Source organism: Trachypithecus francoisi, unplaced genomic scaffold, assembly GCF_009764315.1.
Source record: "Trachypithecus francoisi isolate TF-2019V2 unplaced genomic scaffold, Tfra_2.0 Lachesis_group18, whole genome shotgun sequence".
Taxonomy (NCBI): Eukaryota; Metazoa; Chordata; class Mammalia; order Primates; family Cercopithecidae; genus Trachypithecus; species Trachypithecus francoisi.
The window spans coordinates 67,834,418-67,848,315 of NW_022681463.1; the positions used below are offsets into that span (position 1 = coordinate 67,834,418).

Genomic DNA, 13,898 nt, shown 5'->3' on the forward strand with positions numbered 1-13,898 from the left:
TCTTAGAGAGATTTTAATTCTGCAGAGAATAAGAATGTATTACTTAATAATAGGTCTAATAACTACTTCTGTTCCTTCTGTACTCGGGAGATCCGTCAGTAGAAGGGCCCAAGACTTTTGATTAGGGACATAGTGGGAGATGGAGGACCTAAAAGTGTTTTGGACTAAGGAACTGGAACAGAACTCCAAAGCAGGATCTGACTAGCATTCATACAGAGCCAGCACGTATTCCAAGCTGCATACATTGCCTCCTAATTCCAAAGACTCCTACAAATGCCATCTAAGCCTGCCAGCCATGAGCCCACACTCAGCTTTTAACCTAATTCCTCATCCCCAAACCTTACAGAGAGTTTCATAATTTTAAGATACTTTACCCTATAATTATATGTGTATAATAACTTTAATAATTTTTTGTAGCCTTTAGCCTTTGTAATTCTTATAAGAGGTATTATGCATTCTGACCGGTAATGCTTAGGGGGAAAAATACCTTTCTAATGGCAATAATTACATTTGGTTTGCACATACATGATTAAGCTGCTCTATTGTTTTTGGTGTCAATATTTTTCTATGTTCTTTGTAATTTTCCCTTTTATAACTGCAAATTTTGGTTTAAGTTTCAAAATAGACCATATTAAGAAATACATTAAGTTTTCATAAAATCACACGGTTTAAATTATAAGTACTCTAAAACCTTCCTTGCTTTTTAAATGTTAAAATTAAGTTTCTAATACAAGTACTTGTGTGTTTACTTGCTCCACTTTCTTATAATTGGGAATAGCATCTTCCCTGAGGAGCTAGCATATTAGCAGGTGAATTTGTTATTATTACTATCAACATGCCTTTTTTTAAAAGAACGTTTATTTACATTTTTAAACAAGATGGTCAAGCCAGTTTAATCAGTTGACAAAACCCCGTTTATGAACAAGTATAAGACTTAAGGCAGAAAAAAGTGATGAGAAAAAAAAAATTGTTTATCTCTAGACTTTTTTCTTTTTTGGCCCAAGAATTTATTTTGCCTCAGCTTTACATGCATTCTTGTGACGTTACAGGACTGGGGAGGGAGGAAGTAAAAGAGGGAGCTGTAACTGTGGTACGTATCTGAAAGCAAGTGTTAGAGAGGGAGTGGAGGACGCATAAGCAAGCTGGTTTGACCAGAAACAGAACTGCCCGTGACAGATTAAGAGACAAGCAAGGCTTGGAATCTGAGAGCAAGCAAAGAGAGTGGAAATTTACAGCTGCTCTATGTGAGTGTTCAAGTGATCATTTTCTGGTAACGTTTTCCGGTGGTAACTGTTACTCTTCAAAAAGAGGGACAGAAAGTCAAGACCGAATTGTGGAAACTCTTCTCTCTGCCACGCCTGGTAATAGGAGGCAACCTCTATTAAATGGACGATAAAGGTTACTTCATCTAAAGTGCTTTGAGCTCAAGAAAGAGCTGTCTTCAGCACCTCACCATGTGTCTACGTTTTGTTGCTTAGAAAAGCCTAGGCATTTCTGTAACATTTGGTGAGTATCAACAAGGCTATCTATACTGGTTTATAGAAATGGAACGAATATGGTAAACTTTAGTTTTAATTGAGGTTCTGCAGTTATTACTTATATATTCATTATAAACCATGCTGTTACCTTGTTTCTTTGTGCATAATGAATTGCTGTTACTAGGAGAGGTTTAAAAAAACTACAAAACAATACTTCTCTGTTGCCTAAGGCACTTGAACCATTACCAACTATTCTGTGTTCATGGAATATCTTATTTTGGAAATGGGTTTTTATTTACAAAGAGTTTCCAAAAATAAAATAGTGGCAGTACAGTGTGCCATTTTTCATGTTTCTTTTTCAACTGCATGAAAATTTGAAAGTTATCTCTTTCTGTCTATTGTTAGTAATTTTTAAATTATCACTGTGTTTTGTATTATAAATTACAGCATTCTCTTATATTTTAAATAAAAATGTTGATACTAGTATTTAGAAAGATATATAATTTAAATATTGACTGCTTCTGTTAGACCCAATAAGTGACACCTGATTTTTCCTGCTTTATGTAAAATCAATGAATGCATTTGGGTTTCTAAGTAAGGAATAAAAAGCAGTTATTTTGTTATTACAGTTTATACCAAGCTTTCCTCTTATATAATCTCATTCTGTTAAAGAGCTAATATAACCTGGGGTGTGTGTGTGTGTGCTTGTATAAGCAATAGAACAAGGAAAAATAAACTCTTAAAAATATCTATTCACATTCCAATAAAACCTTCTTTGTATAATCTTAAAATAGGAGAGTGTATGCTAATTATATATATCTTTTTAAAGACCATGGATGGAGGCATGTAATCATTCTTCTGTAGGAGGAAGAAAGTGTATGTTGTTAACTGTGAAACTGAGTCACTGCATGAAGATGCACCACTCTAAGCAGTTTCTAATCTACCCTCTGCTAGCCTCAAGAAATATATATGTCTTTAGTTCTTGATTCAAGTGAATCCTTTAAGGCAAAACAACTGAAATGAGAACTTCTGCAGAGTATTAGTAAACACATTAAAGGGGCTTGTACCCTAGATAGACTATAAAATGGCTGTACTTTCTCTAACATTTCCTCTACGTGTACAGAAACCTGTAGAACAGGTTTTGTTGTGTGGGATTTTGTGGTTTTTTTTTTTTTTTTGACTGTTGACCTATGTGTAAGAAGCAGCTCAGTTGGTCTGTGGAAACCTTTTCTGGACTAGTTAGTATCTTGCACTTAAAAGTAAACATCATAGAGATAGTATCACAAACTTACTTTTATTTCTTTATAGATTTTCCCATGCTCAGTCCTTCTTAGACTGGTGGAAAATTATTTGCATACAGCTTCACACTCTTCAGAATATTTTTTTATTTTAAACTAGTCATTCACTGTGTTACCTTAGTGATGGTACCATTTCCCAGGCCCATAGGAATGTAAATATAGAAATAAAGAATAATGCATTCCCAATTTACAAATGCTTAGTATTTCAGAAGTTTACTTGTGAATGGATTGTTGGAAATTTAGAACCCATTTTCCCTGGGAAACAGTTTATCAAGTGAGTGTTGGGCGTTTATTATAGTTGAGGGATATGTTTTACCCATGCTGTAGAAAAACCATTGCTACCTTGAAAAATATAAGAAAGTCAATTCCAATGATGAAACTAAATATAAAATAACTATGTTGGATAAGATATTATTTTTATTCTAAATATAAATGCTTAAAGAAAAGCAAGTTTAATAGGTGGATAGGTATTTGGAAGGATGCTTATGGGTTTTCTGGGTACTTTCATGAACTTTCAAGGTTGATTGCACTGTTTTTGAGATCTAATCTGACATTGAAATCAGTGATTTCTCTTTTTCTTGCTACAAGAATATTTCTGGCCATTGAGTTCATACTTAGCCATTCCTAAGGTCTAGCCCAGTGTGTGGCACATGGTAGGTACCTGATAATAGTTATTGCATGAGGACTAAACTGTTTCTTTGGTTCACAAAATTGAAATGAGTTATTTTCCAAGATATCCAAAAAAGGAAAGAGGCTTAGGGGCACACCTTTTTCATTATGAGAAAGAGATGGCCTGACAAGAATTGATTGAATTGTGAGATGTGAACAAAGCAAAAGTAAGATAGAATAGGTCTAACTCTGAAGAGAGCAAGAAAAGACCATGGTATAACTTGGTTGTTGTCTTGAATGAGTAAGAATGGTGACGAGGGGAGGCAGTTTACAAAGGTATCTTGAGTACATGGGACATTGTAAAGTCAGGTGTCAACTTTAACTCAGAAGGATTCTGTCTTTGTAAATGTTTACTAGGACCCATATGAAAAAATGTGACTTCTTTGGAAAACTTGTCTTGGGTCTATCCAAATTAACTTTATTGGTCCTGAAAGTGTCTCTGAAGTGCCAGTATATGAAATTTAAAAGTCAGTAATGCAATATGCATATGTAATGAAATAATAATAAAATAAACAATACAGTAGATGCAGGTTTGGGTTATCGTGGATGATTTGTAATGGTGTAAAAACTCTTCCATTTGATCAAGAAATACTTTCTTTAGTCTATTTTAAATCTTATGTAAAAAGTAATGATTTTGAGTAGTCCTAAATGGTATATAGTAGGTTCTTAACGAATATTTACTGAATGGATGAAGGTAGATTTGGACAGTTTTCCATTTCTGGGATATATATATGGGTGTTTACATGCACATATATATTCATAATGTGGCTTAAAGATTATATTTAGCTGATAGTCACATAATAAAGAAAAATCTATTAAAACTATATTAGCCTGTCTATTAATTATAGTCAAAGTTGATATTTCACTAATTAATTAGTTTAAACAGAGATCTTTACTGCTTATAAGTGAGATAATATACTTTCCAGTTTTGTAACTTAAATGTCTCAAATTTCTAGCAGAAACTCATATAGTCTCTTCCAACTTTGGAAGGGTGAAAGATTATATTAAATTAGCCAGAAAAACCGAATCAACTTCAAACAGCTCGGGGATAACAGACAACTTTAGCAAAATCACTTTCATCTCTACTCTCTCATGTTAATGTTTTTATAGATTGACAGGTCATAGACAGGCACAGGGCTCACTGAAGCTATGAAGTAGTTGTATTTCACTCTATTTGTATAAACCATGCCTTAATATCAATAACAGCATCTAAACAAAATTTCTTATGTGTAATATGTATGTGCTTACAAGAAAGAATGAAAAATGAATTATGAGTTTCCCTTGATAATTCTATTTTTAAAAAGTAACCATTTGTTAATTTCAGTAAGATCTAGTGCTTTAATGATAGCTACCAGTTTTTGAGAATACTGACTTAGGTTCAGATCTGTGCTATAAATTGAGATTGTAAAATTCTAACATAAAATTTTCAATCATTGACATTTATTAATAGCTAACAAAGGCAGAAAATTTTCACTCTGACAAATGGCTAGAGCTGTCAACAGAAACATTAGTGTGAACCTAATGAATAAAGTTACTATTTTTTTTTTCTAGAACTACAATAGCCTACTAGGATCCTTAGATAATAAATGTAGTAGTAGTTGTATATATTCCTAACATTATGTGTTAATTAGTTTTAAAAATGTATTTCAGTGTTACTGTACATTAGAAATAAAGAGTAATTAACAAGGGACATGAGTTTCTCATTAAAGAGTTTTTCTTCTGATGTAAGTCTGACTGATGCTTCCAGATGAATGGGACTCATAAAAAGCTCCTCGCAACTTTTCCGTTTCTGTGTAAATTGCCCATTTTTAGAAAATGCTTCTCCCTCAAATTCAGTTAATAAAACTTATAAAAACAAGTTATTCTTAGTCATTTTGAACTGAGAAAAAGGATTATCCATGCAAGTCATTATTTGTACTTCACTGTTTCACTCATATCTATAGGTTTTCAAGTACAAAATTCAGTTGTGGTGCTTTGTAATTACATTTAGGATGTATATTTTAAAATGGAAAAATTGAAGCATAGAAGATACTGATTGGAAGATTCTTTGACATATATAATATGCTTCATAATGATATGGTATTATTACATATATAATGATATGTTTGTAACTTAACCATCTCTGTGAAGGCAATTCTAAATTACATTTTTTGGGGGAGAGTCTTCCTGGATACAGTAGCAAATAGAGTAGAACTTTAAGGTGCACGTTTTTGTTTTAAGATTTTCATATAATCAAATGCACCCATTTTAGGAGAACGGTTCAAGTAATATTGACATACGTATGCACTCATCTAACCTCTATCCCATTTAATTTTTAGAAATGAATCTTACAGGCGCAATTATTTGCCATGTACATTTGATTTCATTTCTATCTGTGAATCCTATTTGGAATACAGATAAAAGAATACTATCCCTGAACTTTTCTGAATTTTTTTTTAATTTTTATTTTTTTGAGATGGAATCTCGCTCTGTCACCCAGGCTGGAGTGCAGTGGTGCGATCTTGGCTCACTGCAACCTCTGCCTCCCTGGTTCAAGTGATTCTCCTGCCTCAGCCTCCTAAGTGGCTGGGATTACAGGAGGGCGCCACCACACCTGGCTAATTTTTGTATTTGAGTAGAGATGAGGTTTCACCATGTTGGCTAGGCTGGTCTGGATCTCCTGACCTCATGTGATCCACCCACCTCCGCCTCCCAAAGCGCTGGGATTACAGGCATGAGCCACCGCACCTGGCCCTGAAATTTTTTTTTATGTGGTGATAGGTTTATTTTAATTTTTTTAGTTTAACAGAAGGTGCCTGTGCCTTAAGTTAAATTAACAAGCTCTTAAGAAATCATTTTGGAAATGTTCCTCTCTAACTCATTGTTGATTGTAAAATAAACTTATGTGAGGAAAAGAAGGTTTATTTTTTAGTTGACTTTCTTCAAATGAGTTAGCGGTTTGGTTATACCTCTGGAAATGTTGAGACTTCTCTTTTGGCTGCAGAGATAAATTGCCCACTCCCTTCAGTTTTCCTGAGAAACCCTTGACATTCAAAACGTTGTTTAAAAAAAATTGTTTTTGAGACAGAGTCTCACTATGTTGCCCAGGCTGGAGTGCAGTGGCACAAACGTGGCTCACTGTAGCCTTGACCTCCCAAAGTGTTAGGGTTATAGGTGTGAGCTACTGCACCTGGCCTTGAATTATTATTGAATAACATAGTTGGAGATTAGATATTAGACATTTTTCCCTTTGAAATATTTTAAGTGGGATAACAACAAGGGCATTTAATGCTCCAAGTGGCTATTCTCCTCTTCCCCTAGGTCCTTTCCCACCCCCTTTCCCCCCACCGCCAACTCTCCTTTCCATTTATGTCACTGAACATATTCAGATGACTCACTTGAGTGATTGATTTTGGGCTGTCTTCAATGGTGCTCACACACAAGTTAGGAATATGAAATATTTTACTGTGTATTAAGAAAGAGAATGCTGCCAAAATCTACTACAAAATCTACAGGGTGTGAGTTCCCTGGGAGCAGAGTTGGATGATCTTTTTTGGCTTTCTCTCCAGAATCTGAGTCAAGTACTACTCTTTATGAAACTTTATAGCCAAAGGAATCATATTTGAATAATGCTTTGAAAAGACAGGACAGGCCAGGCATGGTGGCTTACGCCTGTAATCCCAGCACTTTGGGAGGCCGAGGTGGGTGGATCACGAGGTCAGGAGTTTGAGAGCAGCCTGGCCAACAGGATGAAGCCCCGTCTCTACTAAAATACAAAAATTAGCCGAGCATGGTGGTGAGCGCCTGTAATCCCAGCTACTCAGGAGGCTGAGGCAGGAGAATCTCTTGAATCCGGGAGGTGGAGGTTGCAGTGAGCCGAGATCATGCCGTTGCACTCCAGCCTGGGCAACAGAGTGAGACTCCACCTAAGAAAAGAAAAGAAAAGGAAAGACAGGAGAGGAGAGGAGAGGGAGAGAGGAAGGAAGGAAGGAAGGAAGGAAGGAAGGGAGGGAGGGAGGGAGGGAGGGAGGGAGAGAGGGAGGGAGGGAAAAGAAAAGAAAAAAGAAAAGAAAAGAAAAGAAAAAAGACATGACAATCAGATATTCCACAGTTTGAACTAAAGAAAAAAAAGTTATTTGTTTATTCATTCAAAATACCATTTAAGAGAGGCATTTCTACTATAAAAACATTTGCGTGATCTATTATACAAGCTTTGGAAAAAAACAGAACATTTGAAGGAAGAAGGAAATTAAGCATCCACGAGCAAACTACACTACTCAGAGGCAATCACTGTTAACATTTCAAAATTATTTTTTCTATACATAGGTTTTGTGTGTTTGTGGTTTTGTTTGCTTTACATAGTTGTAGTTATGCTACGTAATTTGGGATGCTGTTTTTTATATTAACATTTCTATTCTATTTCACATTCTTTGGAAATATTTTCGTAGACATATTTCATCAAATTTAATAAGTTACTGGTTGTAGGACGTATGGTTACTTTATGTGCAACCGAGAAAGAAAAGAACCTGCCTGTTAGTGTAAGGCACCAACAATTGTAAAAGACATCTAAGCTTTGAAGATGTTAAAACGTAAAACAATTATAAAAAGTTTAAAAGTTTAAAAAATCTGTGACATATGCTAATGTTCCATCAACTGGGTATATCACAATTATTTCCCTCTGTTAGATGAGCTATTTCTCAGTTTTTTATGATAAAAAATTACAGTAAACATTTTTGCATATAAAGATAGTTCCTTATTTTAGTTTATTTTCCTAGGACAGATGACCAGAAATGGAATTACTATAAAGCCAGAGGCTGTGAACATTTTAAGGTTCTAGATTCATATTTGCCAAATTATTGTCTAATTTATATCCCCACCAGTAAGAAATGAGAGCCTGTTGCACAATACCATCATTAGAACTGAGTTTGTCAAAACAACAAAAAACTTAGTAACATAATAGACAAAATAGTCTTTCACTTTGAGTTTGCATTTTTTTATTATAGAGAATGGTGAAGCATTTCCTAATGTGTTTATTAACTATAATTCCTCATTTATGGTTTTCCCTTATGTGTATGTTTCCTTAATGGTTTTCTTAATTGTCTTAAAGAGATCTTTTGTAATGATATTAGGCCTCCATCTTTCAGATTCATATCACAGAATTCTCTAGTTTGTTGTTTTCCTATAATTTTTAAAAATTATTTTATCTATGGAAATTCAAATGTATATTTGTGGAATATTTGTATTCACTTTGATTTGTTGGTCTTTTTCTTTGAAATTTATTTTGTCACTTCTAAAATCAGAGAAACTATTTCACATCCAGAAATTTGAAAGTCACTTATATTAACATGTCTATCTGGACTGTATTGTTCATTGATGTGTTTGTTTGTTGTGCTATTACTGTGTTACAGTACTTTATAACACTTTTCATTTCATTTCCTCCTAAGGAATCTTCCTTTTCCAAATTTGTTATTTTTGCTTATTTAGTATTCTTGACTAAATTTAGATACCAAAAAAAATTTTTTTGGACATTTGATTGGAACTGTACAAACTGTGGACTTCACGAATAACTGACATTTAAATAATATTTATTCTATTAAAGAACAAAATAAGGTGTGTTTTTTTAACCTCCGATCTTTCCTATCTTAATTATGTAGGTTTTCTCCACAAGTCTCTTTATTATTTCAGAAAAAATAAATGTGCTTATTATAAATAATGCAGAAAAAGACCTACATGAAGAAAGTTAAACCATCACAAACTCATAATTTAGATAATATAATTAAGATTAGCTAAGCCATGTTCTAGAATCATTCTGTGACTATAACATTAAAAGGATGGCTAGCTGAAGGGATGAATAGATAAGCAGACACATACATCTATAAATACATCTTCTAATTCTCTGTTTTATTTGTTAGTTTTGTTTTTTAAAATACAGATCTGGTATAGATTTTGTACATATTTAGTTGGCAGTATGAACAAAATATGCTTTTCATTATGTTTTCTGGCTGGCAATTGCTTAGATGTGAAAGCTGTATGTATATTTATCATGTATGTGACTACTTTACCTAACTTCTACTAATTTCAGTTGTTCATATTTTTATGTATGTAATCATATTGTCTGTTAATTACAATTTTGTCACATCCGTCCCAAATTTTATAGCATTTATTTTATATTTTTATTATTTATATTATATTATATTATTATATATTATGTTATATTATTTATATTTATAGCATATATTTTATACTTTAATGCATTGACCACAACATATGGTAATGATAGAGTGATTGTGATGACCTTCGTTTTATACCTCCTCTTAGTAAGAATGCCTCCATTAACCATTATTTTGTAAATTGAGCTAAGATTTATATCTCTCTTGGTTTTAGTTTTATTAGATACCTTTTCCATATGCCACTGAGATAATTTTTATTTGACTTATCGATATAATTTATTATATTTATCAGTTTTCTATTATTAAAAATCTGATATGGTATTTTATTTTGTAAACACAGCCTTTGATTTTTATTGGCCAGAATTTTACTTAGGGTCTACATTGAACATATTTAAACTGAAAATAATTTAGATCACTTTCCTAGTAGCTCCTGTTCTCATTTCTGTCAGTAGCTATCTTTTATCTCTTTCCCTACCAGACTCCTGTGTTTTGTTTTGTTTTGTTTTTGTTTTTTTTGAGACAGAGTCTCGCTCAATTTCTGCTTCTCCTCCATCTTCCTTTCTCTTTCCCCTATTCCTTCACCATCTTCGTCCTTAGATAATTTTAGTTTGCCCTCACATCTGCATAATTGGTAACATATAGAATTCTAGGTGAAAAAGCTTTTTCCCTAGAAACTATGTAAACAGTGTTTCACTGCCGTCTGTCATTTGGTGTGACGTTACTAATCCTGATTCCCCTCTGACAGTCTGGTTCTTAGGTGCCACTCTAGAGTTTTCCCCTTTGTGGAAGTTTGTGGGATTTCTCTTTAGAGTTCAGAAATTTCACTGTGTATCTTGAAGTAGGCCTTTTTGCATTCCCGCCGTGTGATAACCATGAGTTTACTTAAGTCTGAAGACATGTTCAGCTCTAGAAATTTTGCTTCCTCTTTATTTGTTGATGTATTTGTTACTCTCTCATCAGTTGTCTCTGTTTTTTTCTTTTCCTTTAAGAATTTATATTCAATCAGTATTGGCTCTCCAGCTCTACCCTGTGTATTTCCAACTTTTCTCTGAATTCGTTCTTTGCTTTTCTTTGTATTTTACTCTTCATTTCAGATTTCCATGGCTTGGTCTTTAAATTGCGGATTTATTTTTCAATTCTATACCCTTCTGCCAATCGGCTGTTCTATTGCATTGCATGTTCTTAGTTCCAAGAATGTTTTCTCATTGATTCTTTACTTCTTTTCCATAGCAGCCTGTTCTTATTTTATGGATGTGATAGCATAGCATATCTTTTGGGTATATAAATATAATGTAATTTTTACCATCTCCCCCATGGTTTGCTCTATTTATTTTTATATTTCTCTTTTATATTCTTGATTTTCATCAAACACCTCATGATTCTTGCATGTGATTTATTTATATTTATTAGCGAGGAACTGTACTAGTTGGTATTGGCATCTGGTATGACTTTCTTCAGCCACCTTAAAGAATTGGGCAAAGTAGCTGGGCACAGTGGTTCATGCCTGTTATCCCAGGACTTTGTAAGGCTGAGGTGAGAGGATCACTTAAGGTCAGGAGTTCGAGGCTGCAGTATGCTGTGACTGTGCCACTGCACTCCAGCCTGGGTGACAGAGCAAGAACTTGTCTCTAAAAAATTTTTTTAAAATATGAAATGGGCAAAGTATAGAATTAGGAAATGTACAGAATAAGAAAGTTAAAAAGCTTGTATGGGCCAGGTGTGGTGGCTCACACCTGTAACCCCAACGCTTTGGGAGGCCAAGGTGAGAGGATCTCAGGAGTTTGAGACCAGCCTGGGCAACATACAGAGACCATGTCTCTACATAAAATTAAAATTAGCCAGGAGTTTGAGGCCAGCCTGGGTAACATGGCAAACCCTGTCTCTACTAAAAATACAAAAATTGACTGGACGTGGTGGCACATACCTGTGGTCTCAGCTACTCGGGAGGCTGAGGTGGGAAGATTGCTTGAACCCAACAGGCCAAGACTGCAGCAAGCGGTTATCACACCACTGCACTCCAACCATAATGGGACAACCTTTTACCAACTGTCATACTGGTGAAATTTTTAAATTCTGACAGGTCCAAATGTTAGGAAGGATGGGCAATAACTGCAACTAACACTACACAGCTGTGAAAGTATAAATTGGCATAAAAATTTGAGAAAGCAATTTGGCCATATTGAATGAAGATGACCATACCTTTTGTCTCTACTTTGAATCTATTTTAAAGCAGTGTTTTGTTTTTTGAGACAGTCTTGTTTTGTCACCCACGCTGGAGTGCAGTGGCTCAATCTCGGCTCACTGCAACCTGTGCCCCCTGGGTTCAAGTGATTCTCGTGCCTCAACCTCCTGAGTAGCTGGGATTATAGGTGCCTGCCACCACACCCAGCTAATTTTTGTATTTTTTGTACACTGCACCCAGCCTGTACTACATTTTTTATCTGTTTATCTTTTGATGGACACTTAGGTTGGTTCCATGTCTTGGCTATTGTAAATAAGCTTGCAATGAACATGGAAGTGCAGATATTTCCTTGACATACTGATTTCAGTTCCTTTGGATATATACCCAGAAGTGGGATTACTGGATCATATGGTGGTTCTATTTTTATTTTTTGCATATCCTCTACACCATTTCTTATAGTGGCTGTACTAATTCACCTTCCCACCAACAATGTACTAGAGTTCCCTTTTCTCAGCATTCTCATCAACACTTTTCTTTCTTCTTTTTTATTTTGATTGGCTGTGTCACAATCTATTTACTAGCCAATTGCTGCATCCAGGACAGAGAATACTCTGGCCAAACCTGGGTCATGTTCCCACCCTTTTGGTGGGGTGAGGTGATGTGGGAAGTATAGCAGACACATCTATCACCAGACGAAACCCAGACCAAATAGCTACCAGAGGTTTTCTTCCTTTTCTTTTACTTCTCTGATTCAGTTATTTCTACTTCTATCTTTATTTCCATCCATCTTTTCTTGGAGATTTTTGGGGCAGTTTCCTTTTTAACTTCTTTAGTTGAATCCTTGTTTATTTTTATTCCTATATGAATGAGTTATAATTGTAGATTCTCACCCTCCCACATGTTCTGCCAACAATATAAAGGCTCCTTTTCAAGAACTATTTCTGATTTTTTAGCATTAATTTTGTTGAGCTCTTTGTGGGCCTCATTCCATCTCATCTTTTTGTTCCATTTTTAGTAAACATACACTGTCTGTTCACACATAAATGGTATATTGGCTAAAGATTTAATTATGGGGTTATAGACTTTCCTTCTCAGAACTCTAGGTTTTCTCCATGGCCTTGGGGCATTTGGTTCATGGAAGTCCAAAACCAACCTGATTTTTATGCTTCCATTTGTTTGTTTTTTTAAGGTCATTTTGTTGGAATGTGATTTGAGAAGGAAATGTTTATTTATTTTAAAAGCCGCAAGACACTGAATGTTGGGTCTTATCATGAATCTCAACTAGAAAAATCTTTCGAATGATCAAGTTTAGATTGTTTTTCTGTTTACGCTGTTATATCTTTGATTCTGTTCCATTTTTAATTCCTTTGTTGTTTTTGGCTTCCTATCCTCCCCCCTCCGTTGTTGTAACACCTGTTTGTTAGGGGATAACACTCCACTTTCTTCAGATTGCTATAAAATACCTATATAGATAAACACACTCTATATCTTTTCTTCATCATTTTAGTTTTTTCAACCTTTTCTTGCCTTCTGGGAAAATTTTGGATGTGTCTGTGTCTCTCACTACACTGGGAGCCCTTTGAGGCTTCTTTGTTTTATATTTCCTGTTCAGTGCCTAGTACATTATAAGTGTTCAGTAAATACTTTTTGAATGAATACATGCAGACTAACTAATTTTGTACCTTGAAGTTGCCCCAGATCCATTTTCTGTATTGTTATTCTGCTCTATGCAGTTTGGGATTCCCAGTCTGTATTTTGGGCATGTGTGTGTTTATGTGTGCGTATATGTGTGTATTTTCAGTCTTTTACCTTGGCCAGCTCTTTTTTTGTCTAAAAGAGCTTTTTGTCTCCTTTTCTTCTTTTCTTAAATTTATGTCTGTTCTAGCTTTATAAAGAATTAATTTCAGAAGCAACCTTTCTTGCCCAAGTCTGTAGGGCATTTATTTCCTTTTCTTGTGTTCTTTTAATAATAACAACAACAACAACCACCTATTTGTTGTTTATTCTGCTTACTGACTCCTGGAAGAGGAAAAGTATAACAGGGCCGTTGTCAGTCCACTAACATTTCTGGGCTGCGTGGCCTGCAGTCAGCATTAATGCTGAGGGCAGGTTGATGTGCGTG

At 34.7% G+C, this 13,898-nt stretch overlaps 1 protein-coding gene across 6 annotated transcripts in view; it reads left to right on the top strand.

The window, feature by feature from the left end:
* Positions 1-13,898, top strand: part of CAB39L (calcium binding protein 39 like) — a 137,438-nt gene that overhangs the window by 44,875 nt on the left and 78,665 nt on the right. The window contains exon 1 of one of the 6 annotated variants that reach the window (XM_033176873.1): positions 1,043-1,506. The exons of 4 other annotated variants lie outside the window; for them this stretch is intronic. The gene's annotated coding sequence lies outside the window, so the exon portion shown is untranslated. Of the gene's footprint in view, positions 1-1,042; positions 1,507-13,898 lie in introns of those variants that run through there. One more of the 6 variants, XM_033176874.1, reaches the window with a different exon arrangement.